We start from the raw sequence: 6,000 nt of genomic DNA on the forward strand, positions 1-6,000 counted from the left end.
ACTAACGTCCTATTCTGTCTTTCCACTAAGCCATTCGTCTGAGGGTGGTATGTCGTGGAGTGAGCCTGAGCGACCTGTGACCGTCTCATAAGCTCTTTCGTAAGCTCGCCTACGAAAGCTGTTCCATTGTCCGATTGAAACGTCATTGGACATCCATGTCTTGCTATCCATGTATTTATCAGGTGGTCGCATGTCTCTTCCGCCGAGGCAGTTATGCAGGGCACGGCCTCTGCATACTTCGTGAAGTGATCTATCATGACCAAGACTTGGTTATAACCGCTGTCTGTCATGCATATCTTCTGGTGATCTATCTGCACGACCTCGTTGAATTCAGACGACTCAATCGATTGTAGAGGAAATCGTAATTTCCTTGGATCCTTGACCTGTTGGCATGACAGGCACGCTGTTACCCATTTCTCACATGCCTTTTTCATCCCAGGCCACTCAAAGCGCTTCAGGATCCTCTGATACACTTTGTCGATCCCTTGATGGCCCATTTGATCACGCGACCTGAATAATAGTTCTGTCTGATAGAGTTGCGGCAACACTATCGCGTTATATTTGTATAAGACCTTGTCTTCTTCTCTTCTCCTGCAAGCCACGATCCCGTCCTTGTTCAGATATAATCTCCCCTCCTTCTGCATGAAGTATTGTCTCAGGATCCTATAGCTGTCTTCTTCCAGGTCACCTTTGTCAGGTGCACCGTTTTCTATCCACCTTTTTAGGTTGCTTGTCATGCGATCATTTCTCTGCGCCCTTAGAAGGTCCGAGAGTCTGTATCTCGCATTCAAGTACGTCTTCATGACTCTCATCTGACTGTTCAGCTCGTTGGGCTGATGTGTGTCTTCTTCCATCTTAACGCACCAAATCTTCGCCAACGGTTGTGTTTCTTGTTGAAACGGCTGAAGATCAGTCCTGACTACCTCTTTCTGCGGCAACAGGCTTATCGAACGTTTCGATACCGCTATCGTTTCTAAGTCATCCGCTGCGTTGTCAAAGACTCTTTCGCTTGGTATTAGGTAGCGATCACTGTCAGGATCCTGGTACACCTCTCTGTCCAGGTTTCTCGCCCGAGTTTCCACTAGTAGCGTGTGTATCGCCAGTTCTGACAGTTCTGATCCCGAGGTCGAATCCCTGTCTGAATAGGTGTTCATTCTCGAGCTTTCTGACTTATCATCCGTCGAAGGTGTTGTGCTAGAGACTGCACGCTCCTCCAGATCATGTCCGTATTTCCTTCGCATCCATCTGAACTCCCCGGACAAAACTTTGTTCTCTAGGTCCTGTTTCTCATCAGGAATTTTCTCGTCTATCTCGGACTCCCCGGACAAATTTCCTTGTCCCGGGTGTTGATCTTGTGATCGCTGGTTTTTCTCCTCATCCTTCTCCCCGGACAAATAGTCTTGCAGCAGATTTTGTTCTACCTCTTCACCCTCTTTTTCCCGGTCTACAAAGGTGACAGTTTTCTTTTGCTTGCCGCTCTCCCGTCCTTTCTGTCCGTAAGAAGTACTGGTTAAAATCTCCTGGGGTATTGAGGATACTAGTTGCTGAACTATTGTCCTACAATCCCTCTTGTTCTCTTCGTGCTGTTGTCTGGACGGCATGATCTTCACTTTCTCACTGACTGTTAGCGATGCCACTGCTGCTGTCCACTCGGGGTCATCTCTGGTCACTTCTCTTTCTAACAATCCACCCAGTATCCGCATCACTTGTGGTGTGACTTGCACCGTTTTATCCAATAATGAGAGGCTGTTTATATTCATGCAAGAGAGTTCCTGCTGGACCAGGTTCGAGCGCAGCAACAAATCCAAGGGGACCGGGTCCTCCCTTGACAGGATCTTTATCTCGGCTGCTTTCTCTACAGGTAACTCAGGATGCCCCGGAATTGGATGTCCAGACTTATCCAACCATCTCGTTAAGGGAAGCGCTTCATAAGTTTCTTTGTCCAGAAACGAGAATCCCTCCTTTACTTCCGCCTGATTGGCCTGCTTCCGCTCCAATCTTTCATAGAACTCAGTTTTCTTGCTGAGACTGTCAGCATTCTGATGTTTATCACGCATCCTGTGTTCGATTATCATATGGTAGCCATCCAGTCTTACTATCCATCTACCAATATAACTCTGATCCATCGAGTAGGTCTTCAACCAGGATAACGCTCTGTTGTCCACGCGTAACTTGAAGGGAGCGCTCCCCAAGTATGCACGGTACTTCTCCACGAAGGTAACTACTGCAAACATTTCTGCTTTTGGTGCGCCATATTTCATCTCTGTGTCACTCAAGACTTTGCTGCCGTATGCAATGGGACGGAGGACTGTTCTTCCGTTCCATTCTTGCTCTTGATGCAATATTCCTGAGATGGCCACCACCGATGCGTCTGTGTCAAGAACATACATGCCCTTTTCTGTAGGCATGCCCAGCACTGGCGCTTCGCACAGTTCCCGCTTTATGTTCTCGAAAGCAACTTGTGCCTCATCGTTCCATTCGAACTTTTTCCCTTTGTTGCGCATCAGCTTCTGCATCGGGTACACCTTGTCCGCGTATCCTTTTATGAATTCTCGGTAGTAATTGGCAAACCCTAGGAAGCTCATGAGCTGTGTGTCCGTTCTAGGAGCTTTCCATGTCAGCACAGCCTCTACTGCTTCTGGATCTGGCCTCACACCATGCCGGTCCACCATTCTTCCCAGGTACTTGATCGAATCCCTAAGGATTTCACATTTCGATGGTTTGCATTTCAAGCCTGCTCTTTTCATACATCCGAAGACCTCATCGAGTCGATCAATGTGATCCTCCAGGGTTGGTGTCGCTATGACTACGTCATCCACGTAGCACATCAAGAGATTCCCGTACTTTTTGGTCACTCCTGTCAAAGCCTGAGCCATCAGCCTTTGAAAGGTTGCTGTTGCATTGCACAAGCCGAAGGGCATCCTCTTCCACTGGTACAACCCCAATTCGCACGCGTATCCGGTTTTCTCCCTGTCCTTCTTTCGCAGAGGAACCTGCCAGAAGGCAGAACCCAAGTCCAATGTGGTGAAGAACTTTGCATCACCAAGTTTGGATAGGCTCTCGTCTATTCGCGGTATCGGGTACGCATCTTTAATCGTTACCGCGTTCAAGTAACGAAAGTCGCAACAAAATCTAAGCTGCCCCCCTTTCTTTTTCGCCATTACTACTCCGCAAGCCCATGGTGATTTCGAGGGTTCTATCATGTCGTATTCAAGCAACATTTCTATTTCCGCTCGGCACGCTTCCGATTTATGTGGCGTCATTCGCCTTGCGCCTTCCCTATGGGGAACGGCGCCCTCTTCTAGTTCGATTTCGTGTTCGACGAAATTACAGCAACCGATGTCCGCCTTATGTTTTGAAAATACTTCGGCGTTCCGATCTAGGAGGTCCCGCAATTTTTCAAAATCTCCCTCACCTATTTTTCCTTTTAAATGTTCTATTTCTGGCAAAACCGGTTTGTCAGAATCTAGTTCATATGACGAGGGGCGTTCCGGAAAATTCGAGCAGCTTGATAAGCCGTCGTCCGTTTCGGATTTCATTGAAAACAATTTACGAATAGATTTTAATTCATCAATCCTCTTTAAAATTTTATCTTTATTGGCATGATAAGGACAGTCTTTCACACTATATTTCTTCGAGTTTTCTGTCTCCTCATAGTCGGTCCTCATCGGCAATGCGTAACCAAGCTTCTTTCCACGCTGGATTGAAACCGTGGTGTCCAGTGTGTTCAACAACACACTGACACACAGTCCGTTTCGCGTTACCGAGAAGCTCCGGCCTAAAATCACCGAACTCTGACTATTTGGATTCGGTACTAAGCAAACCTGTTTACTATCACTTAACGAATTTAAATTTCTCATTCTAAAAATCGCTACTACAGCTTGTCCTGGTTGTAATTTTACTTTTCTATCCAAAAAAACTGGTACCTTATTCTCGTCTGTTATTATCCTATTAATTGGTCTCTTAACATACTTTCGGTCCGGGTTTCTAATCCGTATTAGACCGTTGTTCAAGTCAATCATCACGTCAAAGTTCCTGACAAAATCTCTGCCCAAGATGAATTGGTCGGCGTCGTCCAGATTCTCTACCACCAGGAAGCTCATCCAAAGGTTCCGTCCTCCCATGTGAAGGACCGTCACCGGTGTTCTTCCGGCTACGTAGATAGCTCCTCGATTTGCAGCAGCTAGTCGGAGATTCGTAGGAATCAGATCTTCCCGCGTGAAGCCCATTCTCTCCCAGGTTTTTATCGGCATCACACTCACCACCGCGCCTGTGTCCAGAAGCCCTGTGACTCCGATTTTTGTTCCGTTGGTGTCAAGCAGGTGTGCTGTCACATCTGCTTCATATCCAATATGTACCGCGTCTTGTTCCATCATGGCGTCATGGCCTATCCTGCGGACTTTGAGTTCCTCTTCACCCAAATAGATCTGCCCCATTTGGTCATCATCTGTTGTTATGTAAGTCCTGGTGTAGATGCTGATTCCATCCACGTTCAGCATTATTTGATACAGCCCATAGACCTCCAAGTAGCGTCCATGAAGTTTCTTCATGCGAGGGCCACCCGTCGTTAGTAGTGCTCGCACAGCTCTCGACTCAGTGCGTGGCTCCACCTGCCTCAGATAATCTGCATATGTGTCCAAATGCATTAAAGTGAACTCTGATGGTTCACTCAAATTTCTTATTACCTGGTGTCCAGCCACTGAGATTATCGACTGTATCTTCTTTCCCTGCGGCGCCATGCCGAACCTCTTACCGGAGATCACTTTAAGTTTCATATCTAAACTGCTTGGTGTTTTCGTCTCTTCGAACTCCGTTGCCTCGAAGGTATTCAGTTGCTCCTGAAGCTTTTCATTTTCCAGTTCAAGTTTCACTTTTTGTTCGATCTCTTTCGTCACCAATTCCTGCTGTACTCTATTTAAAGCATCCTTTGCGGCTGCCTTATAATCGATCTTGAAGTCATCGGCCGCAGTTGCTGGTTCCGTTTCACGTGCCTCTTCTGTTACTGCTTGCATTTTCTTTGCCGCCAGCTCTTGAGGTTTGTCCTTCCTGCGTGCCTCTGCTTCGCTCAAAAGTCGAGCCTTGCTTGCTTTCACTCCTGACAAAGCTTCTTCATGCCTTGGATGCTTGATGTCTGCCACTGCATCCCAGAATTGCGGACAATCTGATTTAAAATGACCTTCCAAGTTACAAAAGAAACACCTCGGGCCAAATTTCGCAATTACTCCTCTCATGAAATCCTCATGATCCAACTCTGACGCATCTTTGTCCTCGAGGCTAAAGCCTATTGCTTTCATGCCTTGTTTGTAAGCTGGGCATGCTGACACATGATGGTCTGTTGAACTGCAATTAGCACAAGAACGTCTCTTGTCCATATCATCCCTCGGTTTGTACCAATTGTTCCCTTGGTTAGCTGGTCCGTTGTTAAAATTGCCATAATTGTTCTTGTAATATCCAGATCTCGAAGGAGGTTTCAACAAAAGATACTCTTTTGATTTGAGCCTCAACTCCTCCGGTGTTGGCGCATTAGTTGATAGTGGTGTGTAATGCGTTGCTAGCATCGTACGAAGTTCATCATTTTTCACACCATCGATGAATTTTGAGGCTACGGCCAGGTTCATCCTTCGGTTTGACTCATCCGGTTGGCTGCGTCTTCTCAGCATTTCCAAATCATCGAGAAACTTGTCTATTGTTTCATCTTCTCGTTGCCTCCGTTTCTCGAAGCGCATCATCGCCTGGTGCCCCTGCACCCCTGATCCGAAACGGTTTAACAAGATTTCGAAGATTTTCTCAGCAGTGTCACGTTGATACTGTTTCTTAGCCATGACACAGTTCAGGGCTGTCCCTTCTAAGTTGCTGGTGAGCGCGCTGCATTCCTGTCTCTCCGACAAGTCCTCTTCCTCGAAATGCAGCTTCATTACCTCTATCCAGGTATCAATACAGCCATCAGATTCGTCCTTGTAGCATCTTGGCTTCTTAAAGACTCTTCTGGACTTTTCACTG

This window comes from Symsagittifera roscoffensis, chromosome 2 (assembly GCF_963678635.1).
Source record: "Symsagittifera roscoffensis chromosome 2, txSymRosc1.1, whole genome shotgun sequence".
In the NCBI taxonomy this organism is placed as follows: Eukaryota; Metazoa; Xenacoelomorpha; order Acoela; family Convolutidae; genus Symsagittifera; species Symsagittifera roscoffensis.